At 37.8% G+C, this 13,371-nt stretch overlaps 1 long non-coding RNA gene across 10 annotated transcripts in view; it reads left to right on the top strand.

Annotated features, from left to right (window-relative positions):
- Positions 1-71: 71 nt before the first annotated feature.
- LOC146435110 (uncharacterized) overlaps positions 72-13,371 on the top strand; it is a 60,333-nt gene continuing 47,033 nt past the window's right edge. For 2 of the 10 annotated variants that reach the window (XR_014853134.1, XR_014853133.1), the window contains exons 1-8: positions 72-1,539; positions 2,096-2,200; positions 3,380-3,508; positions 5,021-5,358; positions 7,259-7,465; positions 10,045-10,141; positions 10,609-10,804; positions 11,258-11,331. This is a non-coding gene — a long non-coding RNA (uncharacterized LOC146435110). The other 8 variants (XR_014853142.1, XR_014853139.1, XR_014853140.1 and 5 more) reach the window with 7 other exon arrangements.

The following is a 13,371-nucleotide window of genomic DNA, read 5'->3' as shown; positions in this document are numbered from 1 at the left end:
CGGGCGCGCCGGTTGCCATGGCAGCGGGGCGGGGCGGCCCGGGGGCAGGGGCAGGGGCAGGGTGCCCCGGGGCGGGGGAGCATGGCTGCGCCTTGCTGTGAGGGGACGGTGATGGTTCTCGCCGCCCTGGTAGCGATCCCGGGGGGCTGAGGGGACAACGTGTGCCCGCGGGGAGGTTGTCAGAGTCTCAGAATGGGTGGCAATGGCCTCCGAGGTCACCGAGTCCAACTTATGACCCGCTGTGTCAACCTGACCACGGCACCGGGTGCTACATCCAGTCTTCCCTTGAGTGCCTCCAGGGACGGTGACTCCACCACCTCCCTGGACAGCCCATTCCAGTGTTTAATCACCCTTTTAGTGAAGAAATTCCTCCTAATGTCCGACCTAAATCTCAACTGATGCATCATAAGGTCATTTCCTCTCATGCTGTCCCTGTTCCCTGGGGCAGAGCTCGACCTGGCTGCACTCTCCTGTCCGGGATTTGTGGAGAGACAAAAGGTGCCACTGAGCCTCCTTTCCTCCAGACTGAAAACCCCCAGCTCGCTCAGCTGCCCCTCATCAGACTTGTGCTTCTTTCAGAACAAAGACAGGGATCAACTTGTACAGCAGTCCTTGCTGCCAGAAAAGAATTATGACATCTGTTCCAACAGTAAGCCTTGTCGTTAAACCACACCAAAATGTTTACTCTGGGACAGAATGACAAGGGTTGTACTCTTCAAGAATTGAAAAATCCTTTCAAAGGTCCTGCTAGTGCATTGGATTATCCATGTGGTGAAGAGAAAACCTTGAAACCACAGTCACAGATCTTACAAGGCTGTTGGTTGTGGATTGTCTGTCAGCATCAGAGCTCACATTTTCCTTAAGTTGCTCTGAGAATGTGAAAGAGCTCCTAGAATCTCATCAGGAACACCCTGGGAGCTTCAAGGGGGAACAGACAGTCCATTCAGAGCATTCACCAAAGGACCTGTTTATCTGGAATATTCTATCACACCCTATCTTTTCAACGTTCATAGGTGAGGCAGATGACACAAGTATTTAGGAGCATCATGAATATGATTCAGCAAGGACATCTTGTGTACAAGGAGCAACAGGAAGGGAGGCACAGGGAAACTGCAAGGAATAGATGAAGGGATAAGGCTGGCATCACTGAAATGCTTCTGAAAGACTGGAGGTTTCCTGCCTTCAAAATAATTTGTGAGAGAATGTATTTTTGAGTGGCAATTTGACAGGTTGAAAACTATATCTCAATATGATAATGAGACTTTGGAGAAAGGAGTTGCTGACCCCAAACCACAACATAACCCAGTTGTGGACAAACATGAGGGAAATGAGGGAAGGGCAAGTGTCATGAAGATGGATAATAGGAAATAATGGCTTTGAGTAGGGATTTCTTGGTGGATCCCAGCTTCTGGGATTGGCTGTGCAAGGAAGGAAAATCTAAATGCCTTTCTCATGGACGTAAATCAGATCTTCAGATTGTTTTCCTTTTTATGCCATAATTTTACATCCTCAGATTCATTTCTAAAATCAATTAAATCCGTAAGTAATCACTTTTTCATGAACTACATGTAAATTTCACACTCAGCTTGCTAACTAGATTTTCCTCTCATCTGGGAAATCAATTTTTAAGAGAGTTATTTTATTTACACTGAATAATTGGTTGTATTTGGTACACAGATAACTGGTAATTAATAACTGTATTGATACTGGATATTCATTGCCATTTGTTTTAGTGAGTTGTTAGACCATTAGGCTGCATGATATTTCCTTAATGTGACCAAATTTGAACACACTCAAAAAATTGAAAGGTGTGTGGCATCTTTATGACCTGTAAATTTATATGTTTGGTAGGGATACATTTTCAGAAGGCAAATTTAATTTCATTAAACAATTCATATCCAAATATTGGGCTCTTTATTCAGTGTCCACAACCAATTTGTAGCAAGAATAGCACTGGTAATGCACACAAATGAAGTACTCAAATATCCACATTAATTTCATTTTTAATTGCAAATTAATTGTATTTGTCATTTTAAAAGCCATGTTTTCAGGATAATCTCCAGTCCTCCCACAAAAAAATTCTGACTTCTCACAGGTTCTTCCCTGAGAAAAATGGTGGCAAGAGGTTCTGCTTGACTTGCATCAGTCCAGAAGTATTTGATCTCACAAATCAGTGCTTGATGAAACTACAAAAAAGATGGTTTGCTACTTATCAGAATTTGCAACTTGCTGTTGGGTTTTTGTGTTGAAACAATGTGTAGTATTTTTATCTGCTGGCACAAGCTAGCACAACCTTTTGACCAACCCTGATGTTCTTACATCAAATTTGTGAAGGCTGCTATTGTGTCCACCACTTGATTCAGTGTCAAATTCTTCTGTTGGCAATTTTCTGTTCCCCATTGAGCAAATATTCAAATAATCTGATTTATTTCCTTTTGGTCAACTGATCTAACTTCCTTTCTCACTTGAATTCCTGTCCTGGAGACCTGCCAAGCAATGATTCTTATGAATGAAACGAGTCATGCCTCTGAGATTCCTGTGGAACATCAAACTGGCACAACACAGTAATTACAGCTTAGATATTTCTGATGCTGTTATTAAAAACTACTTGAACTTTAGAAGGAAGGACTACTGCAATTAGATGTAACAGCAGGTTTAATTTGAATCTTCCAGGATCTCTATGACTTGTCAGGTTCTAGGCAATTTTCTCTTTATCTCTCTTTATCTCTTCCTTTACCTGCTATTGGATATTTACAGATACTACTGTGAGTCACAGTTATTACAGTGTCCTCCAAATGAGGACATAAGAAACTTTTTCTTAAGCATAGAAATATGCTACATTTTATCCTTTTGAGACAGTGTTTTCAAACTATGTCAAAATGATCGAGAACTGGATTCTTGTTTAAACATAATAGGAAGGCCTTATTGTATTAGCAGATTACAGTCATTGTGTTAGTATACTATCTACCTTGTATTCATTTTTGCTAACATAATGAGAAATTTTTCTAGCATGGTTATATTTTAGTACAATAAAATAGTGTTGGAAAGGAAAATTAATATGATTTTAAAGAGAGATGTAAAGACAATAAAATAGCCTCTGAGTTTTATTTCCTAAACTTTTAATTTGTTACTAACTTAAAATATACTTTTTATCAATCCTTTGAAATAATTATAGTCAAATGAACATTTAAAGTCAGTTAAAAGGTTTACAGATGGTTTTTCACATACTCTGCCATATAAAATCTAAGCAAGTCTTCCCAGATGTTTCTACATTTTCTTATTTTAGGGAAGTCCATAACTGAATAATGTAGCATCAAGCCCTTAGCTTTTAATGAGAATATTTTCGTAGCACCATTTACAATGTCCTTGCCTCTCTCAGGTTTGCATTTTAATGAAAATTCTGACCATGGAATCAGAAAGAAATGTCTGTGGTTTTAAGCATCAGCAGCCCATGAACAAGTTGTTTTGCCTACTCTTTAAAAAGGCATCTTGAAAGCACTAACACACAGTGAGTATTCAGGGAGGAAGTAATACTTTCTGTTGAAAATTCCAGATTGAAGCTTGGAAGATCTGTACTCAGTTACCATTCTTGCCACAGGCTTCCCGTGAGAAATGAACAAGGTATTTTCAACTTTCAAATTCAGTGCCTCACAGGTGGAAAAGTTTTCATCTTGTCTGTTGTGAGCATAAACTCTGAAGGTTTTGAGCCCATTTGGACTGTTAAGGGCATCAACAGACACTGGCAAGGGCTGCACTGGATTTCAGAGAGTCAGGCCAAGGAACAAATAACAATTGGACAAATTAATCTTGAAGTGTAGATCTGACAAAAAAGTGCAAGCACTTCAAGGTGCTGATGGTCTGGGTTCCTAGAATACATTTTTTGCAGAAGGCACTAGCATAAATGGGCTGTTGTGGATGTATCCACACCAATCATAACCTGACTCGATTGGATCTCAGCAAGGATAGGCAATGAGGGAGTGAAGTTCACTTCTCGTTGTGCCACAGCATTTATTCATCCCCTTGGCATTCCCTTGGGGCCTGAGGACTGTTGTGCTTTCTGACCTGACCCCTCTGCTGCTACAGCTGCATTTGTTACTTTGAGTACAGGATATGTTTCATGGAATCTGCAGCCCTGTAATTCACTACAATGTGAAGGTCTTCACCTAGTATTGGATAAATTTCATTGATCTGAATACATCAATCCCAGTTTTGTTGTAATGAGCACAAAATCCTTATGCTGGTTTGGGATCTTGGATACATTTCCCTGGAATAGAAGAGAAACACCCTTCTGCCATGTCACCAAATGGAGAATCACCTGGCTGTTTTTATACGAAAAGAGTCAGAGAGCAATTTTCTTAACCCCTCAGAGTTATGCTTTGTGTATTAATGGGTGTTGTTTAGAAGTGCAATAGTGAGTCTTGCAGCTCACGTGGCACTCAGACACGGAGCTAGGGCAAGGCACTTAACCTCTCCTTGGTTTAGTTTGTGAAACAAACAACGCTATTTTAACTACTTTTCAAGGATATTAGATAAAATTAATTAGTTTAGTATTTGTGCTGCAATAAAAGTCAATATAAAAGGAAAGTCTTATAAGAATCTTGAGCGTTTTATTTTTGTGTTGGTTTAACTTTGAAGGGCTGGTTTTGATACTTTGTACTATATTTGAAGTGTGCTATTGTTTCATTTTTATAAATAACAGCTGATTTTTCAAGCTCCTGTAATGAACCTATTTAGTCTCTGTGTATGCCAATGCCCTCTACTGGTTTGAAACACAATCGCTCAGCAGAGGGTATTCCTATTTTCCTTTACTAAGAAAACTGTAATATTTAAATTATTTTCCTTTTGAGAGCAGTAGAATTTTGGTTGTGCAGCCAGGCTCTCTGTGGAGTGCAAGAAGCTGCACCATGGGCGAGCTGACACCTGGATGACTCTTGTGCTACACGCGTAATTAATTCTGTGCTGGTTTTTTTTGTTGCCTCCTGTGTTTTTGTTTCACTGGATTTGCTATTCTCGCTCCTAGGTAGCAATCCTGAGAGGGAAGAAGACACACACCTGAGACTCGCTCAGTACAGAGCTGCTGTGTAGATGTTCCCTCAACACAATGGCCACCACTCTAAGGAGCCTCTCTGCTCTCCAGCTTGGTCCAGGGCCTTCCAAAAGTGAGGGCTGGTTGTGTTGACAGGCTGTGATACAAACAACCCTTGAGGCACAGGAGCTGCAGAGGTAATGAAGTGCCTTGAGGAAAAAGTCTTAACTATCAAGGGATGGATCCACTCCCCCCTGCCACAAACCAGGGGTCACGTGGCTGAGGAATGTGTATCCAAAGATAGTGCTACCTTCAGAGAACTCTACTTACAGGTAAGTAACTCTTCTTTAAAGGAGGTATCTTTGTGTGGCAGACTGTTTATGGGAGCAATTTGAATTGAACTTTAAATGAAAAAGGCATATCTCTGTAAGTGGTAATAATTTTAGTCATCTCGCTGTGGCTAGGGGTTGTGGAATTCATTAGCACAGATTAACATATAAAGTGGGTGAGATATCTAATAGCAAACGTAGAGGTTTAGGGACCTTAATTCATCACTGAATGAACAGCGTGTACAGTATTAGGGACTATGAAATTTTTAATTTACACAAAGTGTCCAAGAATATAGGGAATAAATTTAAACCCAAAACAGATAATGGAGCTGTGCCCTGCCTAGCTGGCAAGTTGAATTGTTTTTACACTGAGTGAAGAAAGCTAATTATCCCAAGCACAAGGAGACTGCTAAAAATAATAAGATTATAAAGAATAATTTGCTGATATAATTACAACAAAATTGGGTACACACAATCGTCAGATACATGTATTGCTTGACCTGGGCGAGAAAGTGAAATAAATCCTTCCTCTATAGCCTTCGTAAATTTGTTTTTATCATCTCCAAGTGGTGTTTGCACAGGCAGCACAATTTGCATGTGTAATGTGGCTGTACAAATTGACAACAAGTAAATTATTCAAGGAAATAGGCTGGTCGTGGGTCTGAACTATCTCGCAAAGCCTATTCATTTTGAAGAATCACTGAGACGTGAAGCTCATACATCAACCATTTTCTGACAATCCTCAGACTTATTGTCTCCTAAAATGTCATTATGGCTATTATTTATGAAGCTAATTCATTTATTAATATATATTTAACTCTGACTTGTCATGCACCTTAGCAGGCATTCTGTGCACTGCATATTTTTGAATAGATGAAAGAGTTTTGCATGCTTTAATGATTACTGTAAGCTGCTATAGATTTATAGAATGCAGCTTTATTATCTACTTGCATTAATACCTTTTTGTAACTTTTTTTTCCTTAAGGCCATCAAATATAAATGGCAAATGACATATCCAAAAGATTGTATAAAAAAAGAGATTTTCTCAGAGTTTGTTGAATTTTACAATAAAAGGAGGTAGCTAACTATTAAGGCCTAACTCATTTCTAGGAATCTATAATAGTTATGTTGATTTTTTGTGTACCTTACTAAAAATGTAGGATAAATTATATAAATTTAGATGTTTACTCTATTTTTCTCTTTGAGGACCAGTGGCCATCTTTTGATTATACCAACAGAGGGAGTACAGCTTGAAGGGGGGAAAATATAGCAGATGGAAAATAGATCTGTTCTGCTATAGTATACATATAATACAGATAATTTCCCTCATATAGAGCACTCCTTAGGAAATGAACAGCACAGAGAGTATGGATTATGAGGTTGCCTTTGGTTCTTGGATTTTTCATCTTGATTCACTTATCTTTAGGGCATATTAAAAGACATAGGGATCACAATAACCCTTCCGTGACATCTACGGAGTGTCAAGAAAATAAAAATTGCAATCTGCTATGAGAAACACATTTGAGGTAGTTCTAAATTTTATTACACACACAGAATTCAGATTAAACTTGTAATTGTGATAACAAAATGTCTAATTTCAATGCACAGTGGTTATGACTGTATGGTCAATTTGACCATTTTCAAGGGGTCTGTGATCACAATTGGAGGTTACTGGCCTGATTTGGAAGTTATGAGCTCCTGCTTGTGACATTGATATCACCCACAGATTTGATAGGTCACTAGGTCCCTCTGTGTTTGTTCCCATCTGTAAAATAAGGAGAAGAAGTTTGCCTTGTTTCCTTGATGGCACAAAGGCATAACACATGGGGTAAAAAACCTCCCTGGTTAGAGTTGTTCTTTAGTATTAAAATTAGGAATTGTCTTATTTTTTGCCTGCTCCCAGGATGTGCCAGGTAGTAAAAGCCATGTTATACCATGGAACAGACAGTCTATGAAAAAGGGGGAATTCCATACTCTATCATTCCCTCTCCATCTTGCAGAGCTGGGTTCTTCATGGCCAGAGCTATTTCACCTTAAACAGAAGAACATAGGAAAGTTTCAATGTCAAGACAAGGAGTCTTTGGAAAACAAAGAATTACTAGCTCTTTAGGTAGCATGAAGGTCTTTTGAAGCTAATGTTATAGTGGTAAATACTATAGATCTTCATGTTGGAAAACTTACTACTTTGAATTCTTCAACTTCTTTAGAATGTGAATAGGAACACAAAAAGTTATATAGGAGCAAACTTAAGTGACTGAAATAAGGACACTGTGATAAACCAACTCAATCCAGACAAGGGCAAAGAAAGGAGGCATGTGGTTCTGTGTGGTGAATAAATAAGGATTTTTCATGTCTGAAACTCAGTAAGACTAATAACTTTCTGTGCTTTCGAAATAGAAGTTTATGTTTTCTAAAGTATCCTGGTACTTGCAATTTCAGGTACCTGCCTTGAGACATCTTAGAAAGTAAACCCAGACTTGTAGAATACTTTTTTTAAACAGAATCTTTGCAGGTGATCCAAATTTGCCCTATGGAAACACCAAATGGCTTAAAATCAAAAAAAACCCACATTATTGAGCTTTTGGAGCTTAAATATATTTTGCCACTTCAAAAACTCCCAGTTTAAATGTTGATTGGTCTTCCAGTCAGACATCAATCATTCAGTAGTCAATGCCTTTATAGTTTTTGTACTTGATGGCCAGTTTCAGCTAAGAGAAGAGATTCACAGACTCTCTGAAGGCTTGTTGACTACAGCCAGTTAAAGACAGAGACTGAAATTAATGCTCTCACTGCATTGGTGTGGAAGGCTGATTTCTAGCATATTTTGTGTTTATATTTAATAAGAATATTTTAAAAATGTCAAAACAACATGTTGAAAATTCATTGAATGTTTCCTTGTTGTATCACATCATGTTAGAGACTTCTAGAGACTTCCCACCAACAGTTATTGCAAAAAAAAAAAAAAATCGGAGATTGACTGAATTGTTTATAAAGAGCTTTTATTTTCCTCATCCGACAAGAGATTAGAGACTTCTGCAAAGACCCTGTATGGCACATCAAACTCTAGTTCATGCCATTGCTTTTTATGGTAGTGGAGTTATGTTTTTTTCTTTCCAAAGATCGAAATTCCACCTGCTACATAAGATATTCATTCATCTTTATTCAGTAACCTGTAAAATTCAGAGTGTAGAGAAGGTGCAAATCTGCTTGATAGTTCTGGACAAAATTTTTTCAGCTGTGATTTTCTGAGTGGCTCAGCTGTAGAGCCTCAGAATGATGTGCAAAGAAAGTGCCCCATTAGACTGCCTGTGCAGCTCTTGCTGCTGCTCCTGATGACACTAATCCATATTCCACTTCTAAGTTGGCTGCTTCTCAGGGAAACGCTGCTGCTTCAACATCTTTTACTGCTGATCCTGTTTTACATTTTTGGAACAACCTAGGAATTCTCCTATCCTCTTTTATAACCAGGGAAAGTAAACACCCTTTATTGTTTCATAAAACACAATTTGTGAACCATACAATCATTGGCTATTCCAGCTGCAGTGCTCTGTGCTGTGTTTTAGTGTTTCCTGTGATAGTCCTTGTTGGCTACCAGTGTGTCAGGCTGTGTGGGCAGCCTGAGTGACCAGTTTGAGATTCTTCCAAAGTGTCAGGTCTCTGTAGCTGCAATAATCAACTCATTTTACTGCAGGCAGTGTGTCAGGGACATGCCAGCTGATACCCAGGGGACTGCCTGGAGCTGGCTGCTGCTAATCCCTTCAAAGGGGGCACATCCAGAAAGGACATGGAGTGAGCAGCTTCCAGATGCTACAATTGCTGCAACCAGCCTACCTACCCCGACCACAAAACTGCTTTCCATTTAATTATACCAAGAGGTATTGTGGGAAAAAAATATATTTGAACTCTCATATTAAAAAAACGCCAACAAAGTTAAATATAAACCAGGCTTGTTCAGTGTGTATTACCCTTTCTTCTGATGCAGTCACCCAATCAAAGATCATTATCAATTATGCAGCTAAAGGATGCTAACCATCAAAATACCATTGGAGTGCAATGAGAAGAACAGGGCTGTAAACTCCAGGGCTTAATCCCGATCAAATTCCAAACTCAGTGATTATATTTGCCCCCTAGACTGATAACCAATTCTTCACTTTTGTTTTAAACATTTACACAGTATTGCCAAATGCTGACAGCTTCGGAAATAGCAGTTGCATGTCAACAGTGGACGTTGACATGCCATATTGTTAATTATATTTGCAAAGCATGTTGGTATTCTTTGGGATAGCAGAGTCAGTGCTAAAGGTAGGGTAATTGGTGTGTATATTTGGAGGGATGAAAGAGTCCTGAACACACATTGTTAAGTGAGTGCTGTTTAATTTCTTTTAATATCTGAAATGGTCTTTGATTAGAAATAAACATGTCAGGAAGAATTATTTGTTTAAAGAAAGAAAGGAATTAATGGTTGTAAATCAATACACATTTTAGAAGATGTTTCTTCATGATTTTACATCAGACAGATCATCATAATTTAGCACATTTAACCATAGGTTTTTTGTGTCTCATTATTTTTCAGGAGTTATTTTCCAAGAGCTTTGGGTGTTTGGAATATTTTTTAAAAATTAAATGTGGTACTTACAATAAACAGAATCTTATTCTTTTCTCATTATGTGTTGTCTTGCCTATTTGCAGTTTACACAGAGCTGGTTTCCAAGAGAAGGATGTAGTTTAAGCAATGGAGACATCATTTATATGATCCCTTATCTCTTAACAGCCCATCATTTATGTTGTAAGTACCCAGGACATTTTCTTCATCCTTTATTTTTCTTCAAAACTGCACAGTATTGCTCTGTTTCTTCCTTTTTTTTTTTTTTTTCTGGGTAAATACGTCTTTGATAAGGGCCCACTTAAGCCAGGTCTGAGTATTTTAAGTTCTAAATTTAGTGTTCCTACTCTGAATTCTTCGTATATTTAGTTTCATCTATTTCAAAGTGTCAGAAAGCCCCAGACACATATTTTCTATATATTGAACTGTGTGCAAACAGCAGAAATCTATCTGATGTGGATTTCTGAGTGGTTTGAGTTTTTTTTTTAAGGTTTGCACCTTCCTTACTCCTACTGTTTTATTATGGGTAGACACCAGTGAGATTAATTCCTCTAGCCTTTCATTTGGTGTAGGAATGAAAACGGGGCTGGTTTGTATCAGGCCCTTGATGAAACTCAGAAATACTAAACCAGGCTGTCCTGCCCATTTAGGTTCCCAAATTGAATCCAATGCTGTTAATTGAGAATCCCAAAGAATGGATGCCTCTTTTGAGGTGCAGGCAGCACTTGGCAAATAAAATATTGTTTTTTAAGAGTGCTTTGAATTTCTTCATTAAGTGGCTGCTGCATTTTGCAGATGGTTGGATCAGCAGTGAGATCTATGCAGCTGTGTGGAGTTGGCAGGCAGGTGAGTAATTTTTGCATTTGTGAGTTAACCATCAGCAAGAAATAGATTTTAGCAGCAATGGGAAAGGGAGGACTTGAGTGCAAGGTTAACCTTGCTGTTCACACTTCTGCACAGCCAGTGTCAAATTCAGTTTTGTATTGGAAAGCTCAATTGCCTCCCCTATGGTGCTTTCATGCATTCTAATTGCCAACTTCTTAACAGTAAAGAATTCTTAAAATATTCAGTGTTTATGAGAATGTAGAGTAATACAGTGTGTTTTGGAAGTGACTGAAACAAGCAGTAGATGAAGTGGAAAGACACAGTGAACTCCAATAAAACTTGTTTATATTGTGTTGGGTAGCAACAATTTTATGTATAAACATGAAACGATCTTTCTTCAAAATACAAATGGGTTTTTACAAAAAAAGAATTACTTTTCTTATTATTATCATTACATTGTTTGTATTTTTCCAGTTTGATACTGATGAAGAAAATATGTCAAAAGCACAAATTGCCTGAAGTTTTCTCGTTTCTTTTATAGTAATGAGGTAAGTGCCAAAGAAGTAAGATCTATACAGCCATCCTCTCAAGTACTCACTTCAAATTTATAAAAAAATATAAACAAAAGAATGATAGAGTAAAAACCAATTACCTGTGCAAAAGTTCATGCATTGGAATGAAAAGAATTATCCATAGCAGTCCCTTTTGGAAGCCATATATACTATATTTTATCTTCCTGAAAGTTGGGAATATACTTGAGATTGAAGTTTTTAAAAACATGCTAAGATAGAGATGGATTAGGGAGCAATGATACATTTATTAGTTGCCTTTAGTGTATAATCCACTCCCCTTTCCCATATACTTGGTTTCCACTAATTCACATAGGAAATGTTTGGAGATGGTTGTTAAACTCAATCTGCCCCATACATTATTATTGCAGGACTGTGCTATTTGGTGTACTAATCTCAATAATATGTATGTATGTATTTTCTTAAACTTCCAGAGTCATGTTTCTAAGCATTTGAAGCATAGATCCTATAGGATTACCTAAATCTGACATTTATCTGGGTAAAAGCTAACATATAAAGTGTCATAGCTAATCACATGTTTTTTATACTTTCCCTTGGAAAAGAAAGAGTTCTGGAAGTGACACACTAACAAACAATACATAATCTGTACACGTGAAGTAATCTTTACTGCTTTGTTACTTTTTAAATATGCGACATGCACCACTCACAAATGCAGCTTGTTATCTTTGGGGCTGAGAATCATGATATTTATTGTAAGTAGCACAATAAGTAAATCATTACTGAAAATTTGGATTGGGAGAAATTACCTGATGGATATTCCAAGGCATGCTTGGAATTCCAAGGCATATTTTTAGTCACGTGACTTTAAAGTTCAAATCTGTGCCAAAACCTTTCCCAGTTACACACATATAGAAAGAAAATATGTAATCAGGAGATTACATGAGAGGCCAAAACACCAGAATTCTTATTTTACACCCTTTCGTAACATATGAGGTCTGGAAGGAACTTTTTAGGTTCATCTAGTCTATCTTTCCCAACCCAAAGAAAGCTTTACTATGCCATCTTTACCTTACTCTGCCTCACTGTTCTTAACAGTCAAAAGCTTTCCCTAAATACTAAAATGATGTCATTTGGACTGACAGTTGAACCTATTCTCCTCTCTAACCAAACCTGAACCATGAACCATTCTCTAACTTTCCTGTTCACTAAACAAAATCCAAACACAAATGTATCAAGAAGTATGTTTGATTCTTGTACTTACTATAAAACTCAGGCTTACATGAAATACCCCATGCAAATTTTGACTGAAAAAAAATGAAACCATAAACAGAGATGATAAACAGCAAGGTCTATTACTTCCCCTATTTCTATGCAAGGTACATGAGACTATAGAATAATAAATGGAACATTGTGTCAGACACAGTCCAGTAGGTATTCTAGTCAGATATTCTTCAAGTGTGGCAAGACAATCTAGCTTCCTAAAAGAGTGATAAAATTAACCCTACCTTTCTTGTGCCCAGAGAAGCCCAACTACATGTGCTATTAGTGTATAGCTATCATAAAAATAAATTAGCCAGTCTGCATTTTCAGGTTAATCTTCAATTTCATAATTGAATCAGTAATTACTATAAGTTAATATAATTAGGTGCTAACACTTAATTGAGAATTATTTATTCAGGAATCTTCACTATTGTAACATTTTTTATAGCTCCAAATCATTCTGAGTAATGTACTGCATCAAATAAGCTTAACCAGAAATTGAATGGACATTACCTGGAATCTTACATTCAGCTTTTCTGAACTACTTTTTATCACTAAGGTTTTTGCAGGAACAAAAGAAGAAACAGTGATTTTGGCAGTCTTTCTAATTCTACCCATGGCTGAAGTGCCACCTGAGCATTTTCAAAGGATTGAGCCAAATTATATTGGAGGGAGTCCTGCTGTGTCCAGTAGTTGTTGATGAAGGTCCCAAGAGGACTTTACCTGTCTCTCAGATTAAGTGATTTACAAACCCTGATCAGTATCTGGTGATTGCACATGTGCTTCTACCTTTAACCC

The sequence above is a fragment of the Lichenostomus cassidix genome, chromosome 6 (assembly GCF_008360975.1).
Source record: "Lichenostomus cassidix isolate B80296 chromosome 6, HeHo_3.0, whole genome shotgun sequence".
Classification (NCBI taxonomy): domain Eukaryota; kingdom Metazoa; phylum Chordata; class Aves; order Passeriformes; family Meliphagidae; genus Lichenostomus; species Lichenostomus cassidix.
Note: the sequence above shows the minus strand (reverse complement) of the source record. Positions and strands in the feature narration are given on the sequence as shown.